We start from the raw sequence: 17,016 nt of genomic DNA, 5'->3' as shown, positions 1-17,016 counted from the left end.
CTGCTTTTCCATTAGGGGGACTATTTATTTGTGTTTCAAGGTTCAAGTGGGCAATGTGTAGGTTGTGATGAGGAAAGATAATATTTTGAAGGGTTTGGTAAACAGATTTTGATCACATTATCCTCTTGACTCACAGTATGTCTTTATTATATTTCAACATATTCTTTCTCTCTTTCTCTCTTTCTCTCTCCTTTGCATTTCCATATCAAATGGTTAAATCCTTGAAGTCATCTTCTTTCATTGTCTGTTGTAGTCACTTGATTAAAAAATTGTTCTTTTAAGGGAACTTTAAAAGCTCTTAAAACTTTGATAAAAGTTCAAGTGAAAAGTCATCTAAGAACTTTAGGTGGTGGTTCTTTCAAATCTTGTTCAAATCGAACTCTTTCAAAACAGGTTGCAATTTTTCTTACTATTTCCTAGTTGCAAAAGCAAACTTTGCAATCAATTTCTTATTTTTCTAATAGCTTATTCTCACTTGAGCGGCTTTTTTCCTAAGGATTGATCTTTCTGAAAGAGGCTGTGGCTGACTGAGGAGAGAATACACAAAGTAAGTGAGCAAATTTTACAGCATGTTAGAAGACACCAGTGCTAAGGTGAGAAATAACAAAAGTATAAAAAGAGAAGGTGTGCTGGAGATGAAATCATTTGAAAATTTATGTAAGATGGTCCAGGAAAGTCTCTTTAAGAGGTGATATTTGAGCAAAGATTTGAAAGTTGAGGGGAAAAAAGTAGCTTTGTAAATATCTGTGGAAAGAATGTTCTAGGCATAGGAAAACACAGGTTCAAAGACCCTGAGGCACTGGGATATTTGGCTCACCTGCCCAGGAGCAGCAGGGAGGTGAATGTGACTGGAATGGGATGAGTCATAGAGAGAGATAACAGGAGACATTTTTGGAGATATTTCAGGGTGCCAGCTATATAGGAATGTGTAGGCCATCATAAGAAATTGTGTTTTACTGTGAGTGACATGAAGATCTTTTCAGCATTTTGCACAAAAGAGTGACACCTCTAATGTCTATTTTAAAAGAATCATTTTGACTGCTGCGTTATCGGGTAACAAGGATAGGAGAGCTTATTCCAATAAAGATGCTTTGTGGCAATCCAGATGAGAGCTGATTGTGACTTAGAAAAATGGGATAGCAAAGGAGATGATGAAATGTGGTTGGGAAATGAATATACTTTAAAAAGAGAACAAACAGAAAAACTGATGGGTTGCAGGTGGAGTGCAAAGGAAAAGGAGACATGTGAAGACAAGTAGAAACAAGAGACATGTGGAGACAGAGTAGAGACAAGAAAGAGCTGTGTCCCTTCTGTCTTGCCTGCTGTTTTCTGATGCATGTAAAAATCTTCATAAACTGAGTTGCCAAGGTTTGAAATTAAACCTAGATAAAGCATAGAAATTACAGAATATAAAAAAAACAGAGTGGAACATATAGATTATTATGTCTCTTTTTTATAGATGAAAAAACTAAAGCTTAGAGAGTCAAATCTAATTCCCCAGAAACCTTTCTGCTCCTTTCAGTTTGTATGTTTTTAATGTAAACTTGTGTTAAGTAGAATATACACACAATGACAGGTGCAGATTATAAATGTAAAATGAGCTGATGTCCACAACAGCTGCATACCCATGTCATCAGCATGAAGGTCAAGAATGTTGGCATTATATGGAAGGTCTTTTCATTCAAAATTATTTTCACCATTCATATGGTTTGGTGGTGTCCCCACCCAAATTTCATCTTGAATTCCCATGAATTGTGGGAGGTAATTAAATCATGGGGGCAGGTCTTTCCTGTTCCGTTCTTGGGATAGTGAATAAGTTTCACAAGATCTAATGGTCCTATAAGGGGGCATTTCCCTGCACAAGCTCTCTTTTTGCCTGCTGCCATCCATGTAAGATGTAACTTGCTCCTCCTTGCCTTCCATCATGATTGTGAGTCTTCTCCAGCCACATAGAACTTTAAGTCCACTAAAACTTTTCCTGCATAAATTACCTAGCCTTGGGTATGTCTTTATCATCATAATGAAAATGGACTAATGCAATAAATTGGTACCAGTAGAGTGGGGTATTGCTGAAAAGATACCCAAAAATGTGCAAGTGACTTTAGAACTGGTAGAGGTTGGGACAGTTTGGAGGGCTCAGAAGGAGACAGGAACATGTGAGAAAGTTTAAAACTCTCTAGAGAATTGATGAATGATTTTGCACAACATTCTGGTAGTGACAGGAACAATGAAATCCAGGCTGATGTCAGTTGGAAACAGAAAACTTGATGAGAACTAGAGCAAAGATCACTCTCTCTTGTTATATCTTCGCAAAGAGACTGATGGAATCGTGCCCCTACCCTAGAGATTTATGGAACTCTGAACTTGAGAGAGATGGTTATCTGGTGGAAGAACTTTCTAAGCAGCAAAGCATTCAAGAGGTGACTTGGATGTTGGTAAAGACATTCAGTTTTAAAAGGAAAAAAGAGCAGAAAAGTTTGGAAAATTTTCAGCCTGACAATGCAATAGAAAATAAAATCTTGTTTTCTGAGGAAAAATTCAAGCCAACTGTGGAAATTTACATAAGTAATGAGAAGGTGGCGTTAATCACTAAGACAATGAGGAAACCATCTCCAGGGCAACTCAGAGACTTTTGTGGCAGTGCATAGCATCACAGACCTGGAGGTGGGAGGATCAAATGGTTTCATGGGCTGGGCCCAGGATCCTCCTGCTGTGTAGTCTAGGGACTTGGGGCCCTGCATCCCCTCTGCTCCTGCTGAAAGTGGCCAAGGTACAGCTCAGGCTATTGCTTCACTGGATGGAAGCCCATGCCTTGGCAGCTTCAATGTGGTGTTGAGCCTTGAAGGTGCATACAAGTCAAGAATTGAGGGTTGGGAAGCTCTGCTTAGATTTCAGATGTATGGAAATGCCTGGATGCCCAAAATAAAGTTTGCTGCAGGGGCAGGGCTCTCATGGAGAACCTCTGCTAGGGCAGTGCAGAAGGGAAATTGTGAGGTCAGAGCCCCCACACAGAGTCCCTACTGGGGCAACACCTAGCAGAGCTATGAGAAGAGGCCTCCAGACCCCAGAATGACAGATCCATTGACAGCTTGCACTGTGTGCCTGGAAAAGCCTCAGACACTCAATGCCAGTCTGTGAAAGGAGCTGAGAGGGGGCCTATACCCTGCAAAGTCACAGGGACAGAGCTACCCAAGGCCATGGGAGCTCACCTATTGCAGCAGCATGACCTGGATATGAGACATGGAGTCAAAGGAGATCATTTTGGAGCTTTAAGATTTGACTGCCCTGGTGGATTTCAGACTTGTATGGGGCCTGTAAGCCCCTTAGTTTTGGCCAATTTCTTCCATTTGGAATTGCTGTATTTACCCAATACCTGTACCCCCATTGTATCTAGGATGTAATTGACTTGCTTTTAATTTTACAGGCTCATAGGCAGAAGGAAATTGCTTTGTCTCAGATGATACCTTGGACTGTGGACTTTTGAGTTAATGTTGAAATGAGTTAAGACTTTGGGGGACTGTTGGGAAGGCATGATTGATTTTGAAATAAGAGAACATGAGATTTGAGAGGGGCCAGGAGTGGAATGATATGTTTTGTCTATGTCCCCACCCAAATCTCATCCTGAATTTCCACATGTTGTGGGAGGGACCTCATGGGATATAATTGAATCAAGGGGGTAGGTCTTTCCTGTGTTGTTCACAAGATAGCAAATAAGTCACAGGAGATCTGAGAGTTCTATAGGGAGAGGCTCCCTGCACAAGCTCTTTTTTTGCCTGTTGCCATCCATTTAAGATGTGACTTGCTCCCTTTGCCTTCCACCATTGACTGTGAGCATTTCCCAGCCACATAGAACTATAAGTTCATTAAAGTGATTTCATGTATAAATTACCTACTATTGGGTATGTCTTTATTAGCAGCATGAAAACAAACTAATGCAATCATATTTAGGTGTTTTGTAAATGTAGTTTTGATACATTTATTATTATTACAATAAATTGCTCTCTTACATAAAAATACAATTTATTAATTCAGGTTACTGTTGACAGATGTTTGAGTTGCTCTCTCTCTCTGCACCCCTTTCTCTGTCTGTTATGATTAGCACTGCTATAAACATTTTTGCACATGTTTGGTGAAGTATTTTTTATCCTCTGTATGGACTTATATGATGGTATCAACAGAGCTTCACTTTTTTCCAACAGCTCAATGACTCCACAAATACATCATTATTTGATGATTTGGCTTTAGCATATGGTCCTCAGAAAATTTGCTATCAGTTCTATTTCATAAGAAACAAAGTACATTTCTCTCAAAGATATGATTTCTGCCAACTCTCTTGTTCTTACTGACTCTCTGAGAGGTGATGGAATATTGTTCTTACATAGGATCATGGACAGCTAAAGAGCATCGCGAAAGTTATGTGTCCCACAAGGAGTGAGTAAGCTACTCAGGATGGGATGTAATTTAAAGAACATGGAAGAAGAACTGCTATGAGTCCAAAGGGAGATGTTGGTTAGAAACAACAGGGTTAATACAATAATAAAAACAATGCAATATCTGTTACAATGTTTTTTAGGTAAAAAAATTTAAAATTATACAATACTAACAACATTAATATAAAGCATAATTTTATTGAGATAGTAGCATAGCATAGTGGAGAATATAATGGGATCTGGATCAAAACTGTTTAGTTAGAATCACAACTTGGTCACTTTCTGGCTATATGACCTTGTTTTGTCATAGAATTCTCAGCTGTCAAGTGGGAAGCACAACATATATGTTCCAGAGGATGTGGACTGACTCAGGTAACATGTAAAAGACTGAGAATTTGTGCTTGAAACATAGTAAACACAATGCATGTATTAAACATTATTATTATTTTGAGTATGTGTATATGTTATTTTTAATGTTCTTTCCATCAAGATAGCTATAACTATGCTTAAACTTAAATAAAGCATCATTTTTCTGATGTCATTTAATCTTTTACACTTCTGTACTTTTTTTTTTTTTTTTTTTTAAAGTGAACTTTGTATCATGTGTCACTAAATGGCCCTTTTGAGTACCTATATTTACTGGGAACTGTATCTTGTCTCAGTGCAACAGGGACAAATCTAGGTGAAAAAATTTTACAACCCATTTTAAAGATTCAGTTATGAAGTCCTACTTAAGTTAAATAACTTACCTAAGGCAGATTAAGTAACATAGTAAGTAGTTGGTGTGTTCTTTTCTGAAAGTCCAATGGTGTTTTACTATTTTTGCTGCCTCCTGTAGCTTAATGGATAAAATTCAATCTTCAATGGGATTAAATGTTACAGACAAGTTTCAATGGAAATTTATCTGGGGTTATTTGGATACTGATGTTTTGAATCATTACTTTTGCACTACAAGAATAACAAAGCTTGCCACAATTGTCAGACCAAAATTGATTTCTAATTTTTGTCATTTTGAGGTGTCATAACTGGTAGCTGGAGGGAAAGAAAAAGCAAAATAATTCATACAATAGATTGGATACTTCATTGAAGCTCATTTCGGCTATAAGATTCTTAATAGTAAATTAAAAAGTTCCAGCTCTAGTAAAGATTAAGTAAGCACACGCCAATATGTCTCTCCCCCTAAATGCAACTAAGAACCCGGAAAGGCTGCATGGACAAGGGACCTAATGATTTTAACAAGCAAATGACAGCAAGAATATTGGGAAAGAAAACCAGAATTGAACTATTACTAAATTAGCAGTACTTCCCGCCACCTCCCATTTTTATTTTCGTTTGGTTATTCTTAGCCTGGACTCATAAAATAGCTCAATATTCAGAAGAGAGCACCTGGTTTGGACAGAAAGAACTTCTTTTTTTTTTTTTTTTTTTTTTTTTTTTTGAGACGGAGTTTCGCTCTTGTTACCCAGGCTGGAGTGCAATGGCGCGATCTCGGCTCACCGCAACCTCCGCCTCCTGGGTTCAGGCAATTCTCCTGCCTCAGCCTCCTGAGTAGCTGGGATTACAGGCACGCTCCACCATGCCCAGCTAATTTTTTGTATTTTTAGTAGAGACGGGGTTTCACTGTGTTGACCAGGGTGGTCTCGATCTCTTGACCTCGTGATCCACCCGCCTCGGCCTCCCAAAGTGCTGGGATTACAGGCTTGAGCCACCGCGCCCGGCTGGACAGAAAGAACTTCAAAGGAATCCCTCTGTTTCACATAGAAGTTATAGGAAAGGAAGCACTATGGGGCAGAGACAATAGAGGAAATTTCCTTAAACCTGTTGTTGTTATCGTTATTCTCTACTAATCCTACCCGCTAGCAATGACACAGTGGCACAGAAGCAGAAGCAATAGGAAAGACACCTAAAATTTCAGGAAATAAGTATCTGTGGTCTCTCTCAAAGTGTGAGGAAATACTCATGTTCTTTATTCCTGCCTTCTTGCCATACAGGAAGTTCATGTTAGAACACAGAAATAAAACCCAGATCAGAAAGAAGCTGGGCCCAGTGATTCATGCCTGTAATCCCAGTGCTTTGAGAAACCAAGATGAGAGGATTGCTTGAGACCAGGGAGTGGAGGCTGCAGTGAGCCATGATGGCACCACTGTCTGCCTGGGTGACAGATCAAGATGCTATCTCAAAATAATAATAATAATAATAATAATAATAATAATGAAAAAGGTAACTTAAGAGAATTTCTTGGGTTCAAGAATATGTCAGGCAATTACAGAGAGAAGGGATCTCTCTGAATATAAAAAATAATCCCGTAAAGCACACATAAACTTCTGAGATCATCCCAAATCTGTGCACACATGGATTTAAACAGTATATCAAATATTTCAAGAACCAAACTAAAGCACAGGCCTTCACCCACATCCCATGCTGGCTATTGAGTGGTGAATCCAGGAAAGGTCTTAAAGAACTGCAAAACCTTTAAAAACTGGTTGACATTGGATCCCCAGCCTTCAGATGTGCAAAACTTGGCTGGTAAACACACTGTGGCCGTTTGTATCCTAAAACATAAAGGTCAAAAATCTTAACAAGACTCTGAGATTCATAATATGGTGTCCAACATGTCCAGATATAATCTAAAGCTTCTCAACATATGAAGGAGCATGAAATCATGACAGTTTCTAAGCAGACAGAAGATAAATTGATGTCAATCCTGAGATAACAGAGATGTTGGTATTATCAACATAAATTTTTAAAGCAACTATTATTAACACGATCCAAGAACCAAGGAAAAATATTTTTGATACAAAAGAAAATACAGATCTTAGAAAAAAAATATAAAAAATGTGTTTAAAATTAAAAAAAATCATAAATAAAATACATAATACTAAAATTTTTGAAGATAGCAGAGAAAAAACTGAATAAGCATGAAGATACCTCAACAGGATTTATCTAATCTGGAAAATGAAAACAAAAAAAGAAAGAATGAAAAAACTAAAAAAGCCTTCAAGATCTGTGAAACAAAACCAAAGATTTAACATTTGTATTATAGATTACAATAATGAAAGGAGAAAGGTCAGATACAGAAAAAAATAAAAGAATAATTGATGAAAAGCCATTGGAGAAATATATAAATTAAATTATTCAAGAATCCAAGTGAACTCTAAACAGGAAAAATTTAAAAATATCTGTGCTCTGACTCATCGTAATCAAACTACTAAAGACATAATTTAAAAAAGAGGATAAATGTATTGAAAACAGTTCTAGAAAAACAAACATCATTTATAAGGGAACAGTAATTCAAATTTCTATGGATTTCTCAACAAAAGTCAGGGAGAACAGAGAACAGTGAAATATAATTTATAAAGTGCCGAAAGTAAAGAACTGTCAACTGAGAGTGTACCAAATTATCCTGAAGAAATAAAGGTATAATAAATACATTCTTGGATAAAGGAAAACAGATAAAATTTTTCATCAGCAGACCTTCTCTATGAGAAGTGCTAAAGGAAGTAGTTCAAATTGAAGGGAAATGATATACAAAGGAAACCCGGAACTTCTGGACTAGATCAAAGAGTGACTAAAATGTGAAATAAATATTTAATTATAAATAGACTAGTTTTCTTTTCTTGAGTTTTTTTTAGAACAATATGAAAGCAAAAATTATACCATTGTTTGATGGAATTTTCAATGTATGTAGACAATACAAATGGCAAAGACAACATAAAGAGAGAAGAGTAAAATGATCCCTGTCATGGTAATGTTTCTCCATTCATCTGCATTTCACTTGAAGTGATAAAATATTAACTACAAGTAGATTATAAAACACTAAATATTTAAATCATAGTTTTAAGATTTGTGTACTTCGAAAGTACACAAAGACATAAAAAACAGTTAAATAAAAAAGAAATGTTAAATAATATTATAATAATACATAAAACACAGATGAAAATAAGAACAAAAAACAGAGGAAACAATGAGAAAGTAAATAATATTATATTTTGACATCTTCTTTTGAACTAAAGGGCAGGCATATTGCTGCCCATTTTAAAAGACGTGGGTAGCCTAAGCTCAGATTTTCTCAAGTATAAATAACCACTTCTTCTATCTAAGTCATCTTGTCTGATTCACATTTCCCTGTAGGAATTGGGGCTTGGGAAACTGATACAAAAAATTCTGAGTATACAGACACTGCTGTTTCTGTGAGACATAAATTGTCCTCTGTCTCAGACCCAAAAGTGTACTGTGCACTGTCAATATCTGTGGAATCCTGGAAGGCCAGCTATTAGCTTGCATATAGAACAACATCTCAGACACAGAGGACATGGAGTTGCTACATTAGTGTTGAGCAAATTATACTTCAGAGTAAGAAAAAGTATAGGGATAAAAAGATATATTACATAATAATACAAAGTCAACAAAAAGACATGCTCACCCCAAATGGATATGCACCTAATAAGAAAGGCTCAAAATGCATAAAGTGAAAACTAAAAGAAAAATGGACAAATCCAAAAATTATACCATCAGTCTTCTTCTTTCACTAATAGACCAAATAGACAGAATACAAAAAAGAATCTATAAGGACTGGAAAACACTATTAAACAAATGAAATGCAAATGACATTTATAAAACACTCCATGTAATTATCGAAAAACATAAATTATTTCCAAATGTACATAAAACCTTCAAAAACCATAAACGTTATCCTTGGCTATAAAATTATTCTTAATAATCTTAAAATATTTGAAATAATAGTTGAAGTATATTGCCTAATTATAGAAAAAATGCTAGAAATTAATAACAGAAAGAACAATGGTAAATCTCCAAATATTTGAAAATAAAACAATACATCAGCCAAAGAAGAAGTCTTGAACGAGATTAGAAAATATTTTGAATTGAACAAAAATGAAAATATAACTTATAGATTGGGTATTCCTTACCTAAAATTCTTGGAACCAAAAATGTTTAAATTTTAGTGTTTGTTTGTTTATTTGAAATGTTTGCATTATATTTTCCAGTTGATAATCTTCAATGTAAAAATCTGAAATTGAAATTGTTCCAACATGCTGATGTTCAAAATGTTTTGGAATTTGGAGCATTGCAGAATTCAGATTTTTAAAATTAGGTATAATCAACCTCTACTAACATTTCTGTGATGACAATAAAACAGTTCTTAGAGGGACATTTATAGTATTATTATTATATTTAAAATGAATAAGTAATATAACTTTTTAAGTTAGGAAATTAGAGAAAGAAGAGCAAAATGAACCCAAAGAATACAGAAGTAAGAAATAAATAAAATAGTAGAAATGGAACAAAATAATAAAACTTAAAATAAAGAAAAATAAATTCACAATAAAATGGAAAGACACAAATTACAATTTTGGGAAGAAAAATGGAAAAATTAAGTGACCTTGAAATGACATTCCACTCTGCTCTGAATAGGAAAATTTCATGAAATGAACCAATTTCTTGAAACAACCAACCATGAATTAATAAATAAAAATAGAAAAACTAAATAATCCTATGTGTATTAAAGAAATTAAACATCTAGTTAAAATTTTTCATGTAAAAAAATTCTAAGTCTAGATGATTTCACTGAAAAAATTCTACCAATATTGAAATAATACATAATAACAGTCCTTCACAATCTTTCCCAGAAAGTCGGATAAAGTAACATTCTCTAAATCATGTTAAAAGGTCACAGATTCCTTGATACCAAAACCAGACAAGATACTCTAAGAAAATGATAGAACAACACCCCTCATGAACATAGATACTCAAATTTAAATCTTGAAAAATTGAATGCACAATATATACAGTACATGATGCCTAAATGGGGTTTATCTAAGGATTGCAAAGTTAGTTCATTATTCAAAACAACTCAGTGTAAGTTTTTTTTTTTTTTTTAAGCCGAAGTTGAATAAATGTTAGAGTTAACTGCAAGAATAAGTAAGGCTATTACGGATTTGTGAAGAATTTAAATGCACCCAGTGTCATTTTTTAATTATTAATCCATCCATTCACTTAAACACATATATTAAGTTTCTTTCCTATACCAAGTCTCATAGGAATTCTGGTTATAGCAATGAATAAGTGAGGCTTTTGAGGACAAAACTGTATGCTCAAAGAATGAATAATCTAACAATTTTATCTGCTAGAAAATGACATATTAATTTAAATAAATTTCTGTTAAAAAACTTAAGAGGAAAAAATATTACCCTCAACTGATAGACGAGAACAATAAATCCCAGGGAATTTAAGTAATAAATCATATATGTAAAATGGAACAGATCTGGTATTGAAACCCAAGACTATCTCACCTGAAGTCGTTCATTTTTTATACTGTGCTATGTTGCCTTTCAAAAACAGCAAGCGTTGGGAAGGTAAAGGGAACTGAACTGTATGATGGTGAAAAAACATGCCCCTTCTATAATAAAGTCCATAATAGCTGGCACCAATTTGGTCTCAGGTGTGATACATTAGGGATCTACTTATTGACCACTCTGAGCAGCTCCCCTTGCAGTGACCAATTTTGGCGCCAAGGCAGTTAAAAATAGGTTCTCTAGACATTTTCCTCTGCACTAGCTCCAAAAGCTGACCACATCACCTCGCCTCACCCCCAATTAGTTCTCAATACAAAAGCACTTTGGCTACCAGCCATTTCTAGAACCAGGGAAGCAGACTTCTGACCCAGCCTGAGTGTAATTCCAAAAACCACACCATAAACAGAATGATGTGGAGTGGAGAACGTGTGGGTCAGATGGAGAGAGGCTCTGACAGCATCATCCACAGTTCATTTGCCATTAAGAACAAGGCAGCCTGCTTTCCTGGGTCTGCTCCAATCTGCTAATAGGTGCTCTCTGGGGATGAGTGGAGCCACTGCAGAAGCATCTATAGGCCTGTGTGTTGTTTCTAACAATCCAGGCCCTACAGGGCTCCGGACAACTCCCATTCAAACGGAAGAATTCCAGCATCCCTACACTTCCACTATCTGTGCTCCCCATAAATGAGGGCATTTAATATATTATAGTAGTTACCTTCCATTTTCCACTTTAACACTCCCTTTATTAGAGGTACAAGCAATTGATTTAATTAAAAGGTTAACACCAGAGCAATCTAATCTTCCCTCCCCACCCTTCTCATCTGATTTATCCAGGGCTGTAGCTTACATTAGAAATCACAGAAGAAAAAAAAAAAAAAAAGGAAAGAAGCATCAGGCTAGTTTTATAACTAGATAAATCAAAGCACAGCTGGGAAGGGCTTAGGGTAGTGAATAGAACATGCATTCTGAGTTGTGATTTTTTAGATTTTTAACTCAGCAAGAATCTCATCATGATGTTATTTTGGGCAAGTCCCTTCTCCTCTCCAGGGCTGTTTTTTGATCTGTTGAATGACTGGGGTTTTCTGAACATGACTGATTATGAGAATCACATGAGATATTTGTCAAAAACACATATTTCCAGGACCCATAGTAGATGAAAAATCTGAATCTTCAAAGAGGACGAGGTCACCCCTAGATGTTGTTGATGCTCGCAAGTTCAGCATACTCTATGTAAGTGGACCCTCTGGGCTTGTCCAACTCTGACATTCTGTCCACCTCTGACAGTGATCCCCAAACAGTCTTATATATGGTTCTGATTTTTTTTCAAAACTCTTCGGAGATACCATAATACAACAAGGTAGTTAGCCAGGTCATAGTGAGTGCTAGACAACACCAAGTAACCAAACAAGCTAATTTTATGTCTTGGCCAGACTTCTCTTTGCATGTCCTTGCTGTTTCTCTGTTGCCCTCCTTCATTCTGAAGGTATTCTTCAGTCCAATGCTGGCCTCTGCTTTATCTAGAAAGCTCATTATGTCTTCTCGAAGCACTAGAACATTATCCATTGGTCCTCTTCTGTCCCTCATAACACTATTCTCAGCTCTGTCTTTCTAGGAAGTATCTGAAAAACAGTTATATTAATGTGCTAATGAGTTGTTTTGATATAAGCTTATTTCTTTAGGCAGATTATTTGCATTTTTAACTAGGGATATCACCAAAATTTGAAAGAATGATGTTTAAAATGTCAGAATTTTGAACACCATGTGCAGTCTAATGTGGATATATTTGGGGCCGATGTGTGACTTCTGGCACACTAAATCACATCACACCATCATTGAAAAAAAAGAGCATTAATGGGGCTTTATTTTTTAAAACTTTGATGTGCTAGAAGATTTACCTCCAAGCCTTAAAATCTTTCTGCTTCATTCACATGAAAATTTTAAAAATTTATTTGAAAATCCATTTAGCTATTTCCAATATTACTTACCAAGTTATTCTTTTCTCCCAGTTAGGAGCATTTCTACTTAGCTTTTACTGACAATGAAGCCTGATTTCTCCCACTGCAAACCTAAGAATAAATTAGAGGCTTATCAAATATGTGCATCTTTGAAAAGTTTAGAAAAGAAATGTGATGTGCCAAAACCACACCACAAGTAACTGCATTTGAAAATAATGTAACTGTACTTTTTAAATACAAAGCTGAATGAACACACTTGATTTTTGAAAATAGTATTTTCCATATTGAACCAAAAGCTCAAAGATTTTCTTATATGCAGAATAAGAAACAATTGAAATATTATGTTACTGAATGAGGTAAAATTTACAATAAAGTATTTTTTACCAGTATTTATCTCACTAAGTTTACATAAAACCTGAATAGAGCTGGGTGCAGTAGCACATGCGTGTAATCTCAGCACTTTGGGAGGCTGAGGCAAGAGGATCATTTGAAGCCAGGAGTTTGAGATCAGCTTGGGCAACAAAGCAAGTCTCCATATTTACAAAAATAAAAATAAAAACATTAACCAGTCATGGTAGTCCATGCCTGTAGTCTCAGCCACTCCAAAGGTTGAGGTGGGGAATCACTTGAGCCCAGGAATTCAAGGCTACAGTGAATTATGATCACATCACTGCACTACAGCCTGGTGACAGAGCAAGACCCTGTCACTAAAAAGAAATTTTAAAATCCTGAGTAGAACAGCCAAACACTGCTCTTTGGTTCTCTAATGAAATGTGCAGAAGTTCCGTGTGCAGGTTCTGCATGCAGACTTCCTGGGTTGGAAGTCCTACCACCTTAAAACTGGGAGTTGCTGGAAAAGTTAATTAATTGTTCATGCCTTATTTTCCACATATATAAACATAGCATAAAAATACCACCTACTCAATAGGATTTTTGTAAAGAATAAATGAGGTCATGCATGCAACAGCTTAGAACACTGCCCTGTTACCCACATATCAATTACTGTTAGTCCCAAGTGCTTTCATTTTGACCCAACATGCTTCTTACCTAGAGGAGCAATTAACTGGGGACAATACAATGCCAGTGCAAGCTCTTAATCTCTGTTTATCATTTTGGTCCAAATCCTGATGAGGATTCTTACCACGTGCCAGATCCTAAAGGAAGTTTCAAGAATCGTTTTCACCCCTAAGGTTTAGATCCGGCCAGAGTTGTCTTGTTCTGTGCCACCTGCAGGATTCCCTTTCTTTCAGCCTCAGTTCAGGTTGGCAGAATCCTTTCTGGTCTTCCCTCATTGGCCATCAACAAGTGAGAGAAGTCCTCAAAGAAGAGCGAGAAAATCTTCTTCTCATTTACCGCAGTTTCTGTCAATCAAAAGGATGAACTGACACATTCAATGGTGGTTTGACTGTGACATTTTGTTCTTCATATGTCCACTTTTATTTATTCCTTATGGATTTTAAAGTGAATGAGCTAATGTGTCCCTTGATAAGTCAGCAGCTATTAATTGAGAGTTAATTGTGTGGCAAGCTCCATCCTAGGGTCTAAAGATATGCTGCTGAAGGTCAAATGGGGTTCTCAGTCACATGGCACTCACAGTCAAGAGGGAAAATATGTATGCCTCAAAAATATACCAATGATTAAATAATTACAACTGTGGTGAGTGTTACCAAAAAAGTATATGGATTCTAATATAGTCAAGGACGTTGGGAATAGAATATAAATGGGACATGTGAAAGATATGTTGTCATCTGACAAATTTAGTCATTCTGTTCTGAAGAATATATAAAACGTCCATATAAAGGAAGATACCAAAATCAAAATTACAATGCATAAAAGGAATTAAGGATGAAACAAACAAAAAAAATGTATCAGAGAGAGAAGCAGTGTCAGTTCATTTGAGAACTGGGAGGTCATGTAAAAGATTCATATTTTTGATGACAGTAACAGAACATCATTGGCAGGTTTTACTAGGGGAATTAAAAGTTCAGAACTGTGTTTTCATAGATCACTCTGGATGCAATATGGAGAAGTACCCAGCAAGGAGATTACATGTAAATGATTACAGTGGGACGGGCTGAGTAGTATAAGAGGAGACCAAAAAAAGAATAGCCAATGGTTTTTGGGAATGCATAAGATTTAGAATTGAGAGAATGTGTTTGGAAAAAAGGGAGTGGAGGCAATTCTGGATTGGAAAATTCAGTAGGGCATGTTTTTTTTTGTTTGTTTGTTTTGTTTTGTTTTGTTTTGTTTTGTTTTGTTTTTCCCACAGTAGGCAACACCAAAGTAAGATGTTTGTGACACGCTGAGTTTGAGGTTTCCCTGCAGCATCTAAGTGGAGACATTGGAAAGGAAGCTGAATATGTGCGTCTGGACCAAGAAGGAGAAGTCTTGGTTTTGGATATAATTTTTATCATTGAAATCGTGGGAGTATGAGAATTCACCGAGAGAAAGACTATACAGTAAAAAAAATAAAATAACTTAAAATCGAGCCTTTAAAAACCCCGAACATTAAAGTCTAAGCAGCAGAAAACAAATGGTAAAAAGCAGCTGTCAGTAAATCAGGAATTAAATGAATAGTCCATAGAATCCAAGAAGAAATAATGCTTAAAAAAATGAGAGATGTCAAATCCTAATGAGAGCCAAGGATAAAGAAAAATTAAAAAAAGAGAGAGAGCCAACGATGCAGAAGATTAGATGTGTTCAACATTACTGTCATGGAGGCATTGGTGACTTCATAGTCAGAGCCACTTTTTTTGATGGCTTGCCAAGAGTTACCTGTGAATGGGAATTAAAGACATCTAGATGCAAAATATGGGGAGATTCTTAGGTTCTTTGAAGGATAGGAGAAAGAGCGTTATAGTCGGATGGGGACTTGAAGACAAGGTAATATGTGTTTCAGACTCTAAAGTTTGGCCATTGTAATGTGAAATAGATGTGGGGTAACTACAGAAAGCACCCGTGTCTCATTCAGAATGAAGAATGGAGCAGGTGACAGCTCAGGCCCACCGAAACCTGCCCCCTTACCGAGTGGATTAGGAAGGACTCTTGTCCTTGGTCAGAGAAAACTTTTTTGACTAAACCTGATTTAAAGTCTGAAAGAGGGCATCTAGTATAAAGGGGAAAAAACAGGTTCATCCATAGGTCAGAGTTCCCAAGAAAGTGAAATGAACCAGAAAGTAAGTGGAAGCGTTATTTTTTAATTTGGGGAAAATACATCTTCAAATCCTTCGTTTCACCAGGACAGGAGAGATAAGGATATAGAAAAATCATTGCAAAAGTTTTTAGATTCTTCTCTGCAGCTTTCTCATTGCTACCTCCACTGCTGTAGTTTGAGTAAGTGTGGCTCATATAAATTGTCTCTTGGTTTCGCTGATTTCTGAAACATCTATGTCTATACCCAAAGTAGAAACAACTGCAAATGGCCCTGATACCTGAGTCTGATGTCCTGGCTAATATATACCTTGAGTTGTCTCGATAAAGATTTGAACATTTCTTCTAGAAAACAGTAGAAAGAGGAAGTTCCTAGAAGTACCAACCTAGTGGCCTTCCCCTTTGTTTTTAGCCTTTACAACAGATAACCTGTGTAATAATCAAGATGAGTTAAGTGCAAGCTACAAAACAACCCACAGTTTATTTCTTGCTTTTGTTATGTGTCTATTTCAGGAAGACAAGGGAAGCCGGTGGGTGTTTCCAGGCTGATGGATCATTTACTGCCTTGGAGCTGCACCATCTAGACCAACAAACTTCCTACAGAGTGGCAGAGAGAGAAAGCTGAACAGTTACATGCCAGCTTTTGGGCAATTCAGTCCAGAAGGCAAACTTTCTGTTTCTTCTCACAGTTCCCCGGATAACTACAGAGGGGCTGGGGAGCATGGAGTAACACGTGGGGTGCTGAGTGAGCACACTGTCTATGCCACAGTCTACTCTTCTGCTCACTGAACATTTCTGTACTCCTTCTTTTCACACGTTAACATGTTCATTCTTTAACAAGTGGAACACCCCACAGAATACATCCATCCGGGGCATAACGCTCAAAATCAGACGTCTCAGGGTGATGTTCTGTAGTTTCTTCTTCAGTTTCAAAGACTCTTGTCTTAGAAAAGACGTCTGTAATCCAAAAAGACAAATCATTTATGCCCCCTCTACTCAAATTATAACGTGGTGCAGACACGGCATAATTACCATAAGCACCCCTGTCTCATTCAGAAAGAAGAGGATGAAGCAAGCAGCACAGGTCCAAACACCTGCATCTTCACTGAGTGTATTGTGAGGGCCTCTTGTCCTGGGTCAGAGATGATTTTTCTGCCTAAACTTGATT

The sequence above is a fragment of the Saimiri boliviensis genome, chromosome 5 (assembly GCF_048565385.1).
Source record: "Saimiri boliviensis isolate mSaiBol1 chromosome 5, mSaiBol1.pri, whole genome shotgun sequence".
Lineage (NCBI taxonomy): Eukaryota > Metazoa > Chordata > Mammalia > Primates > Cebidae > Saimiri > Saimiri boliviensis.
Note: the sequence above shows the minus strand (reverse complement) of the source record.